The sequence below is a fragment of the Aedes aegypti genome, chromosome 2 (assembly GCF_002204515.2).
Source record: "Aedes aegypti strain LVP_AGWG chromosome 2, AaegL5.0 Primary Assembly, whole genome shotgun sequence".
Lineage (NCBI taxonomy): Eukaryota > Metazoa > Arthropoda > Insecta > Diptera > Culicidae > Aedes > Aedes aegypti.
In genome coordinates, this window is record NC_035108.1 from 209,408,978 (window position 1) to 209,430,962 (window position 21,985).

General features: G+C 40.3%; 2 long non-coding RNA genes and 1 other non-coding gene across 5 annotated transcripts in view; 1 reads left to right on the plus strand and 2 right to left on the minus strand.

The window, feature by feature from the left end:
• The first annotated feature begins 8,558 nt into the window (after positions 1–8,558).
• Positions 8,559–21,985, plus strand: part of LOC110676345 — a 37,676-nt gene continuing 24,249 nt past the window's right edge. The window contains exons 1-4 of one of the 2 annotated variants that reach the window (XR_002500291.1): positions 8,559–8,878; positions 8,940–9,075; positions 9,136–9,216; positions 9,275–9,353. This is a non-coding gene — a long non-coding RNA (uncharacterized LOC110676345). Of the gene's footprint in view, positions 8,879–8,939; positions 9,076–9,135; positions 9,217–9,274; positions 9,354–21,985 lie in introns of those variants that run through there. The other variant, XR_002500290.1, reaches the window with a different exon arrangement.
• Trnak-cuu lies at positions 10,003–10,075 on the minus strand. The gene has a single exon. It is a non-coding gene; the product is annotated as a tRNA-Lys (tRNA).
• LOC110676346 lies at positions 11,018–11,820 on the minus strand. Of its 2 annotated transcripts, XR_002500293.1 has the most exons (4): positions 11,493–11,820; positions 11,296–11,431; positions 11,155–11,235; positions 11,018–11,096 (listed from the first exon to the last, which is right to left on the minus strand). It is a non-coding gene; the product is annotated as an uncharacterized LOC110676346 (long non-coding RNA). The 2 variants fall into 2 exon arrangements; XR_002500292.1 differs by having other exon boundaries at positions 11,018–11,235; positions 11,493–11,815.

Below are 21,985 nucleotides of genomic sequence, written 5' to 3' on the forward strand. Positions count from 1 at the left end.
GAAAGTACGGAACAATTCTCGCATCGGAATGGAATGGAACCAAGATCATACGGAACGGAACATAGTCCACAACTTCGTAATGTCGGAACACACTGTTGTCCCTTGTTCGGAACGGAAGAATCAGAGGCAGACGGAATATTCATTGTATCAGGAGTCACTGAAAGCGATGGTTGACTGCACTGAGAGCATTTCGTAATAGTTTTTGAATCCATGCCAGTCGTAAAATCAAACGCACAATGTAACACTTTCCCATCAATTTTTATTTGGTCCTTTTCTAGTCCAACTTCTACATTAGTTTTTACTCTGGCAGCTTTAACAAACTTTGTGTCATACAACGTGACACCAATTTTCACTAAAAAACATCGACCCAAAAGCAATGGGACGCAGATGAAACTGTCTGGTACAACATGTACCTTGATCATGGTTTTCCGATCGCGAAATATTATAATCGCATCAATTATTCCATAAGTACATAAAGGATGATTACCGATACTTTTATATCCAGAATCCGTTTTTTCTCTCAAACTGCACAGCGGAGGAACCAGCGATCGGCGTACGAAGTTAATTGGACTGCCAGTGTCGAACAATGAAATAATAGTGTTACATTGTTGCGTGTCAATGTCATTTGAAAAAGCAATACTTACAATATTTAGTTCCGATAGTGTTGCTGCTGCTTCCTCAGCAGCGGAATCTCTTCCGGCGTCCCGACGAAAGTCATCCACTAGGGCCACCTGATTGCTGTTGCATGGTGCTGGTTTTGGACACTCTTTCAAAAGATGTTGTGTGGAGCCACAACGGAAGCACGAACCCTTTGCTCGACGTGGTTCCTTGCAATCCATCGATAGATGACCAATGCCGGAGCAATTGTAGCACCTCGTTGTATCTGCCTTTCCTTCGGGTCTTGGTTTCTGAACTGGTGGTCTTTGCAAAGATTGAGCATGATACATATCGCGCAGCTGCGCATACCGACGAGAAAGCTGCTTCAATTCTGCAAGATTCCTGGCCGGGTAAAGAACTGCGATATTCGCCGAAATATCCTGAAATCCATCGATGATTAGCTGAACAACCTGGCTTTCTTCGATGTTGGCTCTCGATGCTATTTCCTGCATCCGTAGGATGTAACCAGTAACAGACATCTTCGATTTTCCAAACGTAGTTTTCCGCAACTTGTCGATGACTTCTGCTACCGAGTAACGATACCCGAAATTCTCCAAAAAGCTTGCACGGAATTCCCGGTAGTTGGCGAAGTTATCTACCCTGAGGAACCATTCGGCCTCGGTTCCAGTTTCCATAAGCTGACGTATGCATCGGAGCTTTTTTTTTTTTTTTTAATTTTTTTATTAGTATCATTCCAAACATTACATTCATTTCTTATATCTAGGTGTTCTGTGTTATTTGACAACACTATCATCCTAATTTGGTAAAACAAATTTAAGATTTAATTAACATTTTGTTAACAACATATTACATTTCATTTGCCGTAGCAGTTCAGTTTTTTTAAAGGTGAGTTGATTTCACCTGCTTATAAGAGAAAAAAAATGTTTTTAATATACTTAACCTAACTTAACCTAAACATATAACGCATTAATCGTGGCAATAGAAGATTGTAACGATTTTTGCCTGAAATTATTAATGATTGTATTTGACATTTGTTCCAATGTTTCAACATTGGATATTCTATGTAACTCATTGGTACTATACCAGGGAGGAAGCCTCAGAATCATTTTCAAAATTTTATTTTGAATTCTCTGCAGAGCTTTCTTCCTGGTATTACAACAGCTAGTCCATATTGGTACAGCATACAACATGGCTGGCCTGAAAATTTGTTTGAATATCAACAGCTTGTTCTTAAGACAAAGTTTTGATTTTCTATTAATAAGGGGATAGAGACATTTTACATATTTATTACGTTTGGCTTGAATGCCCTCAATGTGATTTTTGAAAGTTAAATTCTTATCTAGCATGAGCCCTAGATACTTAACTTCATCTGACCAATTTATTGGAACCCCTCTCATCGTGACAATATGTCTACTTGAAGGTTTCAAATAAAGAGCTTTTGGTTTATGTGGGAATATTATTAGTTGAGTTTTGGAAGCATTAGGAGAAATCTTCCATTTTTGCAAGTATGAAGAAAAAATATCCAAACTTTTTTGCAATCGACTACAGATGACACGCAGGCTTCGTCCTTTGGCGGAGAGGCCTGTGTCATCCGCAAACAAAGATTTTTGACATCCCTGAGGTAGCTCAGGTAAGTCAGATGTGAAAATATTGTATAATATTGGTCCCAAAATGCTGCCTTGAGGAACACCAGCTCTTACAGGAAGTCTTTCAGATCTGGAGTTCTGATAATTAACCTGAAGTGTACGATTTGACAGATAACTTTGAATTATTCTAACAATGTATGTTGGAAAATTAAAGTTTTTTAATTTTACAATCAAACCTTCATGCCAAACACTGTCGAATGCTTTTTCTATGTCTAGAAGAGCAAGACCAGTAGAATAGCCTTCAGATTTGTTGGAACGGATCAAATTTGTTACACGTAAAAGTTGATGAGTGGTCGAATGTCCATGGCGGAATCCGAACTGTTCATTGGCAAAAATTGAATTTTCGTTGATGTGGGCCATCATTCTGTTCAAAATAACCTTTTCAAAAAGTTTACTGATGGAGGAAAGCAAACTGATTGGACGATAGCTAGAAGCTTCTGCAAGATTTTTGTCTGGTTTTAAAATTGGAACAACCTTAGCATTTTTCCATTTGTCAGGAAAATATGCTAATTGAAAACATTTGTTAAATATATCAACTAAAAATGATAAGCTACTTTCTGGAAGTTTCTTGATGAGGATGTAGAAAATTCCATCATCGCCAGGAGCTTTCATGTTTTTGAATTTTTTAATAATAGTTCTCACTTCTTCCAGATCAGTCTCCCAGGCATTTTCGAAAACGTTCTCTTGATTGAGAATATTTTCGAACTCCTGAGTAACTTCATTTTCAATTGGACTAGTAAGTCCTAAATTAAAATTGTGCGCGCTTTCAAACTGCATAGCAAGTTTTTGAGCTTTTTCGCAATTAGTTAGTAATAATTTGTTTTCCTCTTTCAATGCCGGTATTGGCTTCTGAGGTTTTTTCAAGATTTTAGATAATTTCCAAAAGGGTTTAGAGCCAGGGTCCAATTGAGAAATTTTATTTTCAAAATTTTTGTTTCTTAATTGAGCAAAACGTTTCTTGATTTCTTTTTGCAAATCCTGCCATATAATTTTCATAGCAGGATCGCGAGTGCGTTGAAATTGCCTTCTCCTCACGTTTTTAAGACGGATCAAGAGTTTAAGATTTTGGAATTGCAATGCTCCGGGCTTCAACAATGGAATTTGTTAAAGTTTCAAGAGCATTGTCAATATCAAGTTTAGTTTCTAAAGAAATGTTAACATCAAGATTGGAGTCAACATACGTTTTATATATATTCCAGTCGGCTCGTAAATAATTGAAAGTGGAGCTGATAGGATTGATAATCGCTTCTTGGGATATTTGAAATGTAACAGGGACATGATCAGAATCAAAATCAGCATGAGTAATCAGTTGGCTACAAAGATGACTAGAGTCGGTTAAGACCAAATCAATCGTAGATGGATTTCTAGAAGAGGAAAAACATGTGGGGCTATCAGGGTATTGAATTGAGAAATATCCTGAAGAGCACTCATCAAATAAAATTCTGCCGTTGGAATTACTTTGAGAATTATTCCATGACCGATGTTTGGCATTAAAGTCACCAATGACAAAAAATTTTGACTTATTGCGAGTCAATTTACGCAAGTCAGTTTGGAGCAAATTAACTTGCTGCCCAGAGCATTGAAAAGGCAAATAGGCAGCTATGAAAGTATATTTACCAAACTGTGTTTCAACAGAAACACCTAAAGTTTCAAAAACTTTAGTTTCAAATGATGAAAACAGTTGATGTTTTATACGCCTATGAATGATGATTGCAACTCCCCCACATGCCCCATCAAGTCGATCATTACGCTAAACAAAAAAGTTAGGATCTCTTTTGAGTTTAGATCCAGGTTTTAAATACGTTTCGGTAATAACTGCTATATGCACGTTATTAACCGTAAGAAAATTAAACAGCTCATCCTCTTTACCATTCAGAAAACGAGCATTCCAATTTAAAATATTTAAATTATTATTTGGATCCATTAGAAAAACGTAATCCAATAACAATTTGATTTGTAAATTTTACACCTACTTGAACTGCTTCAGTCATAGTGGTGGCTTTGAACATTGCATCAATCATTAGATTCAATTGTTCAGTTAGAAAATTAAAATCAGAGGCAGACATGTCATGTGATTTCCCATTGGAATTTCCGGTAGACGAAGAAGCGGAGTTACCTGTGGCGGTAGGGTTTTTTCCATTTGATTCGAAACAAGTAGAATGGGTACCCATGGATCGAACAGGGGAGGAGTTCAAATTTCCTGCTACGATATCGGCAAAGGATTTTCCGTGGGTAGATACATTCGAAATTGAAAGATTCGAACGGCTACCCGACGGATTAAAATTAGTTTGTGAATGAGCATGATTATGATCTTCCTGATGGGTATGATTCATGATCAAGCGATCGTTAACTGAAAAATGAGCATTGTTCGATACTCTACCAGGCAAATTCCGGAAACGACCGTTATCGTAACGGATATTATCTTTCATCTGCCTGGCACGAGCCTCAATGACCTTTTTGCGTGAAGGACAATTCCATAAATTGGACTTATGGTTAGCCCCGCAATTACAACATATGAATTTGGTGGTATCTTCCTTCACTGGACAGACGTCTTTGGCGTGAGAAGAACCTCCGCAAATCATGCATTTAGCATCCATGCGACAATTTTTTGTACCATGACCCCACTTTTGGCACCGACGGCACTGAGTGGGGTTCTGGTAATTTCCTCCAGGTTTCTGGAAATGTTCCCATGTCACACGGACATCAAAAAAAAATTTTGCTTTTTCTAAAGCTTTAATATTATTTGGTTCTTTTTTGTTAAAGTGAACTAAATAAAAATCTTGAGAAAGCCCTTTCCGAACAATGCCAGATTGGGTTCTCTTTTTCATAATGATTACTTGGACTGGGGAAAATCCAAGTAAATCATTTATTCCATTTTTGATCTCTTCAGGTGATTTATAGTCACTTGAGAGACCTTTCAAGACAACTTTGAACAAACGTTCAGTTTTGTCGTCATAAGTAAAAAATTTGTGCTTCTTCTCTTCAAGATGTTTGAGAAGAAGCTCACGATCTTTAAGAGTTTCCGGCAAAACGCGACAGTCTCCTTTCTTTGCGATTTGGAAGGAAACCTTGATTCCCCTAATGGAGTTCAAGATCTCCTGCCTAAATCCCCCAAATTCGGAACAACTGACCACGATAGGCGGCACTCTTTGCTTCCTCACTTGAATCAAAGAGCCTGGGCTAGAGGCTGCTTCGATTTGGTGTTCGGAAAATTTGTCTAGAGCATCGAACTGATTGCTCATTTCGATACAATTATTCATTTCACCCTTGGAAGAAAGTTCGCATTCCGGAGAAACGTCCTTTTTTTCCATTCTTGCCACGTGTAGTGACAGTTTTAAAACCCACTTTTTTGGAAGGAAGTAGTGAATTCAGAGATTCACCCTTCCTTTTGTTTGTTGTTGATACCATGTTTAATTAATAAACGAAAGAAGACGTGACCTTCGAAAGGTTTTTTCCCAAGACGGTGTCCAAGAAGGATTACCACCGCTAGCTTTCGCCAACGGGTCCAACGAAAAATCGAAGGCACGGGTCCAAACAAGGATCGTAAAGGGATCAATAGTAGAAAAATAGTACTGAAAAGTACTGTTTTAGTAGCACTGAAAAGTACCGTTTTTAATTTTAGCACTGAAAAGTACTGTTTTTGTAGCACTGAAAAGTACTGTTTTATTGCTTTAGGTAATTTTTAAGAAAACTTCCAAGAGCAGAGAGAATTCGTGTACGCACAGCACGAAGGTACGATGCGCACGTTTCACATGTCGACTCGAATTCGGTGAGCCATCGGTTGGCGTCACAAGTGTCTCCTCCAGAAAAACGCATGATGGAGCCTGTTACATCTTTCACTTCCGGCTGTCTCACTAACAGACGCTCCTCCTCCTCCAACTGTCGGCGTAGCTTTAGGATCCTTTGACGTTTTTCCAGAGCGCGCAATTCCTCGTCCAATTCATCATCCGCTGGCAATGGGGGGTTTTCATCTTCGAGTGCTCCGCCCCGGGCCCCACTGGAACTCTCATACAATGCTCGCAGATGACGCAAAGTTGCGGATTCCGGAAATTCCACTTTATTCTGCTGCAGTCATTCAACAAGTTCTTCGCGGTTTAGACGGCTCATTTTTACACGATTGCGCGAGAAAAAATCCCACTTCTGAGTTATAGGGCAGTCTATATTTCGGATTATACTTCGGATGACGTCCACGAGGTTTGCCCGACAAAACTGGAATGGTTTCTTTATTCATCAATCTTACACGCAAAAAAATTGTGCGGTAAACACTATTGTTTTAGGGGGTTAACTTAAGCGCTCGCACCGGCAATTTTCAGCAGACCGTATATGCACTTGATTTTACCATGCCTGTAGTTGGAATCAGATTGTTGTAAATTCTAGCGTAACATTTGAAAAGGGCCTATCTGCAAAACGTAAACATTGAGAAATTCTCAATTGAAGATTCCGTACCATATTTATAATTCCTATTTTAAACCCATTCGCATTTTTACTAGTTTCATACCTGTGTTCGACACCCATTAAAGTCTGTTGCGTGGCCCATTATGTTTCTAATCTCAAATAACACAACAACTCGTAAAAATTGATGAATTCAAACATCATCGGCAGATAGGCCCTTTTATGAATCTTCAAACCAGTTAGGCCCTTTGATTGAACATGGTTTCAGTTAGGCCCTTTTATAATTTGCTAATTTTATTGATTTTTGAATTGGTTTGCATAAATCTTGAACAAAATTTAGCGATTATGTGAAAAAACACTATATAATAGCTAAATATTGGAAATTTTCGGTTAAAGATTCAGTACCATATTGGTTATTCCTATTTCTAACCCATTCGCTTTTTACTAGTTTCATACTTGGGGAAGATCCAAAAATGACGTCCACCGTTTTTCGGGATTTCTAGAACCCTTCTACCCCCTCTGTCACGCTTTTTCTAATACCCAATCCATGCACTGTCACATTTGGTACATCCCCCCATTGGAGGAGGCCCCAATTGATGGACGTCATTTTCGGACAACCCCTTGTGTTCGACACTTATAATGGTCTATTACGTGGTTCACAACGATTTGAATTTCAAATAGCACAACAACTTGTAAAAATAGTTCAATTCAAACGTCATCCGCAGATAGGCCTTTTTACGAATTTTCAAACCAGTGAGGCCCTTTTTGAATTTGCTAATTTTATTGATTATTGAAGTGATTTGCATAATTCTTCGACAACATTTAATGATTATGTGAGAAAACAACACAATATCATACAAGCTAAATATAGGAAACTATTCTAAACAAAATCAGCAACATATTGATTATTGATATTTCAACCCCATTCACTTTAATCATTTAATTTTCATAATAATAGTTTTATTCTTGTGTTAGACACTCATTATGGTTTATTACGTGGAACGTTAGTTATCTCAAATAGCATAACGACTCGTGAAAATGGTTGCATTCAAATATCATCAGCAGTTAGGCCCTTCAATGAATCTTCAAACCAGTTAGGCCCTTTCAGTTAGGCCCTTCGATTGGACATGGTTTCAGTTAGGCCCCTCCAGTTAGGCCCTTTTATTAAACATAGTTCCAGTTAGGCCCTTTTGGAATTTGTTAATCTTATTGCTTATTGAAGTGATTTTTCATAGTTACAATGAAATAAAGCGAGAGAAAAACAATGTAATAGCTAAATGTTGGATATTCTCGGTTGATGGTGCAGTACCTTATTGATTATGTCTATTTCAAACCCATTCACTCTTTTACTTGTTTTATACTTGAGGGCCTTCCTTAGCCGAGCAGTTCAATCCGCGGCTACAAAGCAAAGCCATTCTGAAGGTATCTGAGTTCCATTTCCGGTCGGTCCAGGTTTTTTCGTAATAGAAATTTCCTTTACTTTCCTGAATATAGAGTACCTTCGTACTTGTAACACGATATACGAATGCGAAAATGGCAACTTGTCAAAGAAAGCTTTCAGTTTATAACTGTGGAAGTACTCATTGAACACAAAGCTTAGAAGCAGGCTCTGTCCCAGTGAGGACGTAATGCCAAGAAGAAGTTGTTACGTTTGAGTTTGATAAGTTAAGAATCTGTAGCAATTCAGAACAAACAACATCAAGATAGTATTAGGCACAAAAAGAAAATCGTTTCGCTCAGTGCAGTTTTGATTCATACCAACCGTCAAATCAAAACACCCGTACCCTCCGTTCATCAACGTGAAATATTTCGCAAAGCGACGCCTCGGATTCAACGCGAAGCAGAAGAACTGCGAAACGCACACACTCACAGTCGGATTGAAGAATCCGCGAAAGGAAGCACATCAGCAGAGCTATTCATTCGTTTCTCCACCGCCGCCATCATCGAATGGTAAAAGCCCGCGTGTGTCAGTTTATTTAATAAAAAGTGCAGCAAAAGTTGTTGGAGCCCGTTTTCCAACCACCAGCAAGCGGAGTAGGTTATCGGAACCAATCGGGAAGAGCCAGAATCGACCGATTGCGGCTGGGAAGCACCCAACATCCGCAGCAAGCCGATACGATACAGGACCCAATAACGGGCCAGGGAAGCGCAGCCGGTTTTCAATCCAACCCGTCTGTCGAAGGCCACCCACGCAACACGCACGGTGTCAGTAGGTCCCAAAGGTGAGTGAGCGGCAAATTGCATTGGAGGGATTTTCAAAACCGCTATGCCTTCCATTCCCAGCTAAGGCACACGAGAGGCACACGATCGACATAACCTCAAACCGTGCACGTGCTGATTGGCCCTTGTACGGCTAGAAGGTCACGAGGCACGCAACCAATCCCGGAAGTAGGCGTGGGACGACGAGCTTCTTCCAAAGGTGAGATAAACCGCATAATTCCCAAAAGAAACGCTTGAACTAATCGCGTGATCCTCATAGGACGAGTGACGCAATAGCCACCGGCGAATCATCCAAGCTACTGAGACTAGCGAGACACGAGCCAACAAAAGCCCCGAACGGGTAAGAATGCATTGGCTTCGAGCGACCGATCAAAAGGATGACACCTGTGCGGCCTTAGGGTTTTGTTTTTTGGTCTCATTGACAGGTAATCAGCATCAACGATCTTTGGAACGAGATTGGCCATTAGCCGGCTGACTGACAGGAACGTATCCTTGCGAGAACGTTCGGACGCAACAGTGGGGGCTCCCACGAGTCGGAATACAAGCCGACGAATAAGCGAACCTGGTCGATCACCGGGACGACGGAAGTGGCGAGCGAACGCCGGTGGGATCACGAAGGCAGCGGCAAGAATCAAGCCGGGGAGCAGGTCCAGCTCGGGCAAAGCGGGCAGCGAGCCCACGCTCACTAGGACTACCGAGTGCCAACGGCCAACGAACGCCACTGAGAGGATCTACCGGTGAAAGCTGGTAAGACGCATGCGACGAAGTGGACGATTTGGAGGCAGCGTGATGTCGATGGTTGGCCGATTGATGACCAAGGAGAGAGAGTGCGGATCGCCGAGCCGACGAACGAAATGCCTGAGCAAACGACTGGTTAGGTGGTATTAGACCACGGGCCCGTGAGTAGACATTAGATTTAAGATTGATCGATCATGCCTTTAAGGCGAAGAAGCCAAAGTGGCCAGACTTAATGTATACCATCACACAATAAATGTAACGTAGATGAAATTTTGGCTTTGTTGATTTGTAGTTGAGCTTTAGCCCCTCAGTGTTTGCGATTTTGGTCTTATGATCCCCTCGCTTCGGTAGTTCTGCTCTACCCCTACCGGGAAACTTGCAACACTGGCGCCCAACGTGGGGCCCGAACCCACAACCCTGAGATTAAGAGTCTCATGCTCTACCGACTGAGCTAGCCGGGCCGGTTGTCTCGTAAGGACTCCTCTTGCATGAGTGCCTTGAGACGTAAGACCTTCCCTCTATGAGTGGTAGGTCCTAAATTTACTACATGACGTAGGGCCAACTCATACGTGACCTCTTCGTCCGTCAAATGTGTGTAATCCATTTCTTATATCTATGCGTAAGGGTTAAAATTGTTTGTTGATTATTATAGGCTGAATAATCAAAAGCAAAGCACAAAACCAAATTTGCTAAATCACAAACCAAAAAAAATCGCTAACGGTAGTACTAAATTTTGTGGATTTTCAGTTGGGCGCCAGTGTTGCAAGTTTCCCGGTAGGGGTAGAGCAGAACTACCGAAGCGAGGGGATCATAAGACCAAAATCGCAAACACTGAGGGACTAAAGCTCAACTACAAATCAACAAAGCCAAAATTTCATCTACGTTACATTTATTGTGTGATGGTATACATTAAGTCTGGCCACTTTGGCTTCTTCGCCTTAAAGGCATGATCGATCAATCTTAAATCTAATGTCTACTCACGGGCCCGTGGTCTAATACCACCTAACCAGTCGTTTGCTCAGGCATTTCGTTCGTCGGCTCGGCGATCCGCACTCTCTCTCCTTGGTCATCAATCGGCCAACCATCGACATCACGCTGCCTCCAAATCGTCCGCTTCGTCGCATGCGTCTTACCAGCTTTCACCGGTAGATCCTCTCAGTGGCGTTCGTTGGCCGTTGGCACTCGGTAGTCCTAGTGAGCGTGGGCTCGCTGCCCGCTTTGCCCGAGCTGGACCTGCTCCCCGGCTTGATTCTTGCCGCTGCCTTCGTGATCCCACCGGCGTTCGCTCGCCACTTCCGTCGTCCCGGTGATCGACCAGGTTCGCTTATTCGTCGGCTTGTATTCCGACTCGTGGGAGCCCCCACTGTTGCGTCCGAACGTTCTCGCAAGGATACGTTCCTGTCAGTCAGCCGGCTAATGGCCAATCTCGTTCCAAAGATCGTTGATGCTGATTACCTGTCAATGAGACCAAAAAACAAAACCCTAAGGCCGCACAGGTGTCATCCTTTTGATCGGTCGCTCGAAGCCAATGCATTCTTACCCGTTCGGGGCTTTTGTTGGCTCGTGTCTCGCTAGTCTCAGTAGCTTGGATGATTCGCCGGTGGCTATTGCGTCACTCGTCCTATGAGGATCACGCGATTAGTTCAAGCGTTTCTTTTGGGAATTATGCGGTTTATCTCACCTTTGGAAGAAGCTCGTCGTCCCACGCCTACTTCCGGGATTGGTTGCGTGCCTCGTGACCTTCTAGCCGTACAAGGGCCAATCAGCACGTGCACGGTTTGAGGTTATGTCGATCGTGTGCCTCTCGTGTGCCTTAGCTGGGAATGGAAGGCATAGCGGTTTTGAAAATCCCTCCAATGCAATTTGCCGCTCACTCACCTTTGGGACCTACTGACACCGTGCGTGTTGCGTGGGTGGCCTTCGACAGACGGGTTGGATTGAAAACCGGCTGCGCTTCTCTGGCCCGTTATTGGGTCCTGTATCGTATCGGCTTGCTGCGGATGTTGGGTGCTTCCCAGCCGCAATCGGTCGATTCTGGCTCTTCCCGATTGGTTCCGATAACCTACTCCGCTTGCTGGTGGTAGGAAAACGGGCTCCAACAACTTTTGCTGCACTTTTTATTAAATAAACTGACACACGCGGGCTTTTACCATTCGATGATGGCGGCGGTGGAGAAACGAATGAATAGCTCTGCTGATGTGCTTCCTTTCGCGGATTCTTCAATCCGACTGTGAGTGTGTGCGTTTCGCAGTTCTTCTGCTTCGCGTTGAATCCGAGGCGTCGCTTTGCGAAATATTTCACGTTGATGAACGGAGGGTACGGGTGTTTTGATTTGACGGTTGGTATGAATCAAAACTGCACTGAGCGAAACGATTTTCTTTTTGAGCCTAATACTATCTTGATGTTGTTTGTTCTGAATTGCTACAGATTCTTAACTTATCAAACTCAAACTGGCGCCCAACTGAAAATCCACAAAATTTAGTACTACCGTTAGCGATTTTTTTTGGTTTGTGATTTAGCAAATTTGGTTTTGTGCTTTGCTTTTGATTATTCAGCCTATAATAATCAACAAACAATTTTAACCCTTACGCATAGATATAAGAAATGGATTACACACATTTGACGGACGAAGAGGTCACGTATGAGTTGGCCCTACGTCATGTAGTAAATTTAGGACCTACCACTCATAGAGGGAAGGTCTTACGTCTCAAGGCACTCATGCAAGAGGAGTCCTTACGAGACAACCAGCCCACTAGCTCATGCCATGTAATGAGTTCACAGTCAAACATTGAGCACTGTGAAACTCAAATACAACAGTTGCACATTAGCACTGAAGCGGCCATTCGCACTAACGATAGTGCAACCTTGAATAAAATTCGAACACGTCTTAACCATTATCGCGACCGCTTGCAATTGATCCGCCCTCCGGTCGAACTGCAGGAAACACACGCTATGTTGTCCATGCATGTCAACGTACTGTTAAGCAAAGTGAATGGTACAAACTAACTTCGCATTAAGATTATGATAGAACTAGTAAAAAAGAGAATGGGCTTGAAATAGGAATCAATATAGTACTGAATCATCAATAAAGAATTTTTATTAATCAATGTTGATTTTCTCACATACCTAATCGATTGATTTTGATCTAAAACTTTGAAAATCACTTCAATAATCAATAAAATTAACAAATTCCAAAAGGGCCTAACTGGAACTAAGTTTAATAAAAGGGCCTAACTGGAGGGGCCTAACAGAAACCATGTTCATTCAAAGGGCCTAAATGAAAGGGCCTAACTGGTTTGCAGACTCGTTAAAGGGCCTATCTGCCGATGATGTTTGAATTCAAGCATTTTCACGAGTTGTTTTGTTATTTAAGATTTAAAACGTTATGGGCCACCTAGTAGACTATTATGAGTGTCGAACACAAGTATAAAACTAGTAAATAGGAGAAAAGGGTTTGAAATATGAATAATCAATAAAGTACTGAATCTTCAATAAAGAATTTTCAATATTCAATGTTGATTTTCTCACATAATCGATTGATTTTGTTCTAAAACTTTGAAAAACTATTCAATAATCAATAAAATTAACAAATTCCAAAAGGGCCTAACTGGAACTATGTTAAATAAAAGGGCCTAACTGGAGGGGCCTAACTGAAACCATGTTCAATTAAAGGGCCTAATTGAAAGGGCCTAACTGGTTTGAAGACTCGTAAAAGGGCCTATCTACTGATGATGTTTGAATTCAACAATTTTTACTAGTTTTTTTGTTATGTTAGATTTAAAACGTCACGTGGCCCAGTAATAGACTATGAGTGTCGAACAAAAGTTTAAAACTATTAGATAGCAATGAGTTTAAAATAGTAACAATAAATATGTTACAAAATCTTCAATCGAGCATTTCTCAATTTTTACGTTATGCTGATAGACCTTTTTCAAATATTTCAATAGGTTCCATTATGTGAGAAAAACACTATATAATGGCTAAATATTGAAAAATAAGGAGGAAAATTAAAAATGCATGGAAGCGCCAATCTGATTTTGATGGAAATTTTCAGTTAGGCCCTTTTATGACCAGTTAGGCCCTCTTAGTTTTATCATTTTCAGATAGGCCCTTTTAAAGTTGAATAAAATTACCATAAATAATGCATTTTGCATGCCCGTAAGAGTATGTAGGAGTAATTTACGTAAAAAATGATACGAATAATGAATAATCAAGTTTGTTTACATTTTGCAGTTAGGCCCTTTTCAAATGTTACGCTAGAATTATGTCTGTCAAATGTACCAATAATGCGGTAGGGTGTACAGTAAACATAGTAAATTGGTCTGAATTTCCATGGTAATTTTAAGAATGGGCGTAGTCAGCTAAAATAGTTATTTTTACCACAGAATTATTTCCCGTGTACAGAGGATAGAGGAAATTACACTCTAAACGGAATTTAATAAAAAAACATGAAACACGGAAAACGGAATACACTGAAAACACGCTAATCTTAAATCGGAATGTGGAACGGAATACACTCTTAACGAACAACAATGATTTAGTCTGAAATTCTACTACAATTTGCAACTCGCCGAACGAACTCGATGCTAGTCTTGGTTTTTGTTTGGCACAAGTTCATTAATTTTCCTCTTTGTGACAAGATGTAAGCTCTGGACCCAAAATAATCATCCAGCCTTGCCAAAGCGTGCGAGAAGGGAGTGGTACGCTCATTTGGAATCTCATCAGTCGAAACCGTTGTATTGTAAATTTCTCGCAACTTTGCACCAGCTTTTATTTTGAAAACTCCATACTTCGCCCGTTCGTCTGCTGAATTGACAAGTTGCAAGGATGCGACTAATGTTTCCTTCCAAAATTCGTACGCTCGTTTGTCAATTTTCGATTCCCCCTCCGTGGGTATGCACTCTGGTATGTTAAGAGTTCCAAGAGTACAATTACTCATCGTGGAAAGGAAATCACTCCTGGTGTCCGAAACATCATCTCTCGATGTCGACCGGGTGTGACGGAGCGTTTCAGTTAAGCTTTGATCTGCGGAAAGCCGGGAAACTTGCTCGCGCAGAAAGTTGTTCTTTTCCACTGCTTCCTTTAATTCATTCAGAAGCTTCTTTTTCGAAATTCTCCTGTAATAGCCAAGCAAAAAATCCAAATTAGTCATTTATTTTCTTTTACTTTTTTTCAATTATTTTGTTTTAATTTCATCTTTTATCTAGAACTTCGTTAAAACTTTTTCTCCAAATCTCGTGTCAATCTTTTTTTTATATATATATATTTCTCTTTTTTTTTGCTAATTATTTTGTTTAACTATCATCTCTTATCTAAAATTGCTTTTCAATCGTTTATTTTTTAATCTAGTGCTAATTTTTTTTTCATCTCATATTTCTTTTTTATTTTTTTATTCTTTTTGCATCTCTTTTTTTGCTTTCAATTTCTTTTTTCCATATCTCGTGTCAATCTCTTTTTTTTAGCTCATCTTTTATATCTCTCATTTTCGACCATTTTTCATTCCTTTTTTTACCAATCATCTTTACTCTTTTTTTTCATAATTCCAATCTACTTCCATTTTTCTTTTATACTCACTTTTTCGGCGAACCGGCAATGCTACCGGCTGCGCCACTGTCGTAATTTGGAGGAATAGATCCACCGGCCGAACTCTCATCTTCTGCTGCGCGTCCTTGAGCCGAAAGGACGTACGCGCCAGCCGAACTATCGCCGGCTGAATTTTCGGAAAACTGTTCCATTTCAATGACCGCCCGTGTTCGCTATATTCGTAAGACTGATTCCACGATTTTCTAACTGACTGAGGTACACCTAATTCTTGGTATGATACTCTCCAAAATCACCGAGAGAGAGCTTGAATGAGAAAAGTCTCCAATGTAATTTTCTGAGATATTGAAATGTCTACATAATAACTATCATATGGAACACGTTCTGATAAAATTTAGAACATATTTTCTAGAAAAACTTTTGAAAATGTCTTATAAGAATTTCAATAGTAACGTATGCTTATGTACTAAATTAAAAGTTATATTCTATTAAGCCCACATACCACACTTGTCAATAAGATTATTTTCGTTCTACCAACTACGCCAATGTATTAATTCAACGTCTTTGCGAGCCAAGATTGGACCAATAATTGGAATGGGAAAGTCCATTTCAAGAGTTACGAGTGATCAAGGCAGGGAATACTGTTCGACGAATCAGTTGCAGTACTATAGAACGAAAGGGATCCAACTAGAGACAACGGTTGCGTACACTCCTCAGCAGAATGGTGTAGCGGAGAGGTTCAACCGGACCTTAATAGAGAAAATTCGTTCCGTGCTCATTCAATCTAACGTTCCGAAGCGTTCATGGTCCGAAGCTACCCTTGCGTGCGTTTACTTGATGAATCGAAGTCCAACAAGCGCACTTCCCTCTGGTGTTACCCTTGCAGAACTGTGGTTCGGTGTCAGACCGGATTTGGAGAAACTTTGAGTTTCCGGCAGCAAGAGTTACCCAAGTAATCACAAGCATTATAACATTGCACGTATTCTACTGCATATCAACAACATTGATGTAACATTGCCTTTATTCGACATATTTCAAGAGCTGTCAAGCAATATAGCATTAACTCTACATTACAAATGTATCAATGCACTAATATCACTTTATAAATTGCACTGCTGCACTAATGTTACTTTTTAAACTGCTTCATTGCTTTATCGTCGTTTTTGCATTAGTGCAATTGTAAAAGGGCCCTTTTCCACTTTTAAACTACTTTAATGGCAGGCTTACGGCAATGCAGCTACATTACATATGCAATGATATAATGCTCCATGGTTACTTGGGTTTCGTTTGGATTCCGAAGCAGTAAAGACTAGAGATGGGCAAAATGAATCGGAGCCGTCCAAAAGAACCAAATCTCGAAAACTTATTCATACAGACTCAAGTCAAAAAAGTATACAAACTTACTTTATCGATCCTACGTGTTAAGCAGGCGGAAATCTATACGTACCGCTCTGTACCAACTCAACTTTTCACTTTTAGAACATTTAATTTCCGGATTTACAAAACGACGAAAGTAACATTTTCAACTTTCGCAACCTAACCACTACTTTCGCCGCCCCGCTGTATGGAGAGACAAAGTGACTTAACCACGAATCAAAACAAAACACTACTTGAGCCGATTTTACACTGGTAGAAAAACGTCGAAAGTAACTGAATGAAACGGCTTATCATTTTCTTATAATTATTTTTGTGGGAAATAATAGAAACTACCTAGTTTTTGAACGTGAGCTGAGTGTATGCAAAATTTGAGCGAAGTACACGGCAAAAAATGTTAAAAAGGTGATTCATTTTAAAACAGTTTTAGAAGATAGATTTTGATTTTTCTATTTAATTTTCTTAAAACCGTATAAAAGTTACTTACGTCGATTTGAAAAAGTAATCGAGAAATCACTAAATTGAACGAGTAATCCGTGGCTCTTTTTTTGGCGAGAGTCGGATCATTCGCTCAACAATCTCACAATGGATCAGATAAAAAGTTACTCGTAAAAACAACAAACTGATTCTTTTCTCCTATTCTCTTTCGTTCGTTTATAGGCTTTATTATAACGGAGGCTGAATAAAAGACACGTGCCTTGTTTTGCGCGCCACGCCACAGCAAACACAGTTTGCTGCTGCTCCGTGCTCTCAGCATAGACAGACAAATTAGCACTGTCCACTTATATTACCGGCGAACAAAAGATAAAGGGTAAAAATGCCAACCTTCCACTAAATTTTGCATCGTTCTTTTGGTTCGGGTAGGGGAAATCGGCCGAATATCGTGTTCGTGTCCGGTCGAATCGTGAGTTTCTGGGTAATATTGAGGAAGCAAAAGATCGAGTGAGCCGCGCGACATGGAATGAACCATAGAATCCGTTCAAACGGTTCAGTTCGCTTTTCCCTTACGAGCCGCTGAGTCACTGATCCATTCAAAAGATCCGAGTTATCCTAGTGAGTGATTCGGATCGGATCCGTTCACCATCAAAAGCCGTTTTGCACATCTCTAGTAAAGACGTAAGTTAGATGCTAAAAATAAAGAAATGGTCATGGTTGCACCCAACGGTTACCACATGTAACATTTGCTCGAGAGGTCAAGTTTGATGAGTCGTGTTTTCCGTACGCTGTGATGAGTCAAGAAGATGATGTTCCGTTGGCCGTCCACTTCCCGATCGAGCAAGAGGGGAGAAATGACCAGCTGGTCACCATAGATGAAATCGACCAAGCAAATGAAGAAGAGGACGTAAATGATGAAGACTCAGAAAGACACCAAATTCCGAGAGAATTGTCATCGAGGTCTAGCGGACGAAAGCACAAGTAAGTTATTTGACTATTTTACCGGTTATTGAGCTATTTCTAGCGAATCGATTTCTCCAGATATACCAGAATCGTTTGATTAGCTAACCGAGCCATGTGGATGGCTGCTGTGCGAGACGAACTACGTTCCATGGAAGAGAACAAGGTCTGGCGTTTGTCAAGCTGCCCGCAAGGAGTGATGCCCCTGTGGCGAATAGAGTTGATATACACGGAGAAAAACGAATATACTAGCTAGTGTACGATATATTACTTGTTCAATATTATGCCCTTTTATTCTTGAGGGTGCTTAAAAATTATTCCCCATATTATTATATTTTATGCTTTACCATGCTTATTCACCATTAATTGTTTGCCCTGCATATGTAGTGAATCACATTACTCTTGGGACTTATTCAAAATAAAATGGCATTTTTTCAGTTCGGGTTCGTCATCTCATCGCGTTATTCAATCATTTCCGTAATTAAAACCCATTATGAAAAGTTTTTCTTTTCAATCAAAGTGTCGTATCATTCCGACTTTTTTGCCTGTATCTCAAGTGAAAACCGTTGAAAAAACGAACAGAAATGTGTTGGTAGATCATCCGTCGCCGCCACCATGCCGCCTTTTCGCAATTTTCACTTCGGAAATAGCATCATCGAAGGGAATGAGAAATCAGAAAAACCGCCACAGAAAGCGATCAAGAACTCAGCACTTGAAAGTAAAATATGGAACCGTTAACATCGAGAATAAGGGTAAGTTTGTTTATCGTATTCATTTTGGAATTTCGTCATCATTTTGTCAAACTTTTCCAGATTGTTCTATGGGAGACCTCATCCATTTCGGTTGTCGAGAGCATGAAGCAACTGCGGCAAATATGCGGAAACTGGATTTTTAACGATACGAATAGGTAGCAAAGTCAGATATAACTGTACATGATTAATATTAAAATAAATTCACTAAATGCAAAAATCTACATTTTAGTATTTTTCTGGTCTTTGTTTACTATGATTGACGAAAATGGCTAATTTTATTCATATCACAATATTTTTGAACATTAAGCATCAAACGCATACTTTCCAAATAATCATTTACCAATATAAAATTCGTTTATACTAGCCAAGCTTAAAACGTTAAAATGCACCGCAATGAGTGAATAGACCGAATATGGTTTTAGAATAGTATTTAAGCCATCTAGTATAATATTTTCTTACACGCTAAGAATTGAAATATAATTGAAATATAAAAAAAATAAAGTAAATTGTTTTCGATTCTACTTGTATTATGCTAAACGTGTACAAGAGATGTCAAACAACGAGCGAAAATGAACGAAAAGCAGATAAGGCGAAACGGGCGAAACGAGAACTGTGCGGGAAAGAAGCCAGTTTTGAAAACAACTCGAGCCAGTTTGGTGACAACTTTTGTAGCGAACGGACGATGTTTGCTATAGTGTGTTTATTTGTTGGTTCGGCCGATCATTTAGGTTACGGAGGTTAGGAAGTTTGGCCGATCATTTAGGTTACGGTTACTACAGCCCCTGAAATGGAAATGGGTGTTTCGGTTGAAAGATGATGCGGCTGGCAACGCGGTCAAACATAAGTCGAGCATTTTTCATTCCTTTTTTTTACCAATCATCTTTACTCTTTTTTTTCATAATTCCAATCTACTTCCATTTTTCTTTTATACTCACTTTTTCGGCGAACCGGCAATGCTACCGGCTGCGCCACTGTCGTAATTTGGAGGAATAGATCCACCGGCCGAACTCTCATCTTCTGCTGCGCGTCCTTGAGCCGAAAGGACGTACGCGCCAGCCGAACTATCGCCGGCTGAATTTTCGGAAAACTGTTCCATTTCAATGACCGCCCGTGTTCGCTATATTCGTAAGACTGATTCCACGATTTTCTAACTGACTGAGGTACACCTAATTCTTGGTATGATACTCTCCAAAATCACCGAGAGAGAGCTTGAATGAGAAAAGTCTCCAATGTAATTTTCTGAGATATTGAAATGTCTACATAATAACTATCATATGGAACACGTTCTGATAAAATTTAGAACATATTTTCTAGAAAAACTTTTGAAAATGTCTTATAAGAATTTCAATAGTAACGTATGCTTATGTACTAAATTAAAAGTTATATTCTATTAAGCCCACATACCACACTTGTCAATAAGATTATTTTCGTTCTACCAACTACGCCAATGTATTAATTCAACGTCTTTGCGAGCCAAGATTGGACCAATAATTGGAATGGGAAAGTCCATTTCAAGAGTTACGAGTGATCAAGGCAGGGAATACTGTTCGACGAATCAGTTGCAGTACTATAGAACGAAAGGGATCCAACTAGAGACAACGGTTGCGTACACTCCTCAGCAGAATGGTGTAGCGGAGAGGTTCAACCGGACCTTAATAGAGAAAATTCGTTCCGTGCTCATTCAATCTAACGTTCCGAAGCGTTCATGGTCCGAAGCTACCCTTGCGTGCGTTTACTTGATGAATCGAAGTCCAACAAGCGCACTTCCCTCTGGTGTTACCCTTGCAGAACTGTGGTTCGGTGTCAGACCGGATTTGGAGAAACTTTGAGTTTCCGGCAGCAAGAGTTACCCAAGTAATCACAAGCATTATAACATTGCACGTATTCTACTGCATATCAACAACATTGATGTAACATTGCCTTTATTCGACATATTTCAAGAGCTGTCAAGCAATATAGCATTAACTCTACATTACAAATGTATCAATGCACTAATATCACTTTATAAATTGCACTGCTGCACTAATGTTACTTTTTAAACTGCTTCATTGCTTTATCGTCGTTTTTGCATTAGTGCAATTGTAAAAGGGCCCTTTTCCACTTTTAAACTACTTTAATGGCAGGCTTACGGCAATGCAGCTACATTACATATGCAATGATATAATGCTCCATGGTTACTTGGGTTTCGTTTGGATTCCGAAGCAGTAAAGACTAGAGATGGGCAAAATGAATCGGAGCCGTCCAAAAGAACCAAATCACTAAATTGAACGAGTAATCCGTGGCTCTTTTTTTGGCGAGAGTCGGATCATTCGCTCAACAATCTCACAATGGATCAGATAAAAAGTTACTCGTAAAAACAACAAACTGATTCTTTTCTCCTATTCTCTTTCGTTCGTTTATAGGCTTTATTATAACGGAGGCTGAATAAAAGACACGTGCCTTGTTTTGCGCGCCACGCCACAGCAAACACAGTTTGCTGCTGCTCCGTGCTCTCAGCATAGACAGACAAATTAGCACTGTCCACTTATATTACCGGCGAACAAAAGATAAAGGGTAAAAATGCCAACCTTCCACTAAATTTTGCATCGTTCTTTTGGTTCGGGTAGGGGAAATCGGCCGAATATCGTGTTCGTGTCCGGTCGAATCGTGAGTTTCTGGGTAATATTGAGGAAGCAAAAGATCGAGTGAGCCGCGCGACATGGAATGAACCATAGAATCCGTTCAAACGGTTCAGTTCGCTTTTCCCTTACGAGCCGCTGAGTCACTGATCCATTCAAAAGATCCGAGTTATCCTAGTGAGTGATTCGGATCGGATCCGTTCACCATCAAAAGCCGTTTTGCACATCTCTAGTAAAGACGTAAGTTAGATGCTAAAAATAAAGAAATGGTCATGGTTGCACCCAACGGTTACCACATGTAACATTTGCTCGAGAGGTCAAGTTTGATGAGTCGTGTTTTCCGTACGCTGTGATGAGTCAAGAAGATGATGTTCCGTTGGCCGTCCACTTCCCGATCGAGCAAGAGGGGAGAAATGACCAGCTGGTCACCATAGATGAAATCGACCAAGCAAATGAAGAAGAGGACGTAAATGATGAAGACTCAGAAAGACACCAAATTCCGAGAGAATTGTCATCGAGGTCTAGCGGACGAAAGCACAAGTAAGTTATTTGACTATTTTACCGGTTATTGAGCTATTTCTAGCGAATCGATTTCTCCAGATATACCAGAATCGTTTGATTAGCTAACCGAGCCATGTGGATGGCTGCTGTGCGAGACGAACTACGTTCCATGGAAGAGAACAAGGTCTGG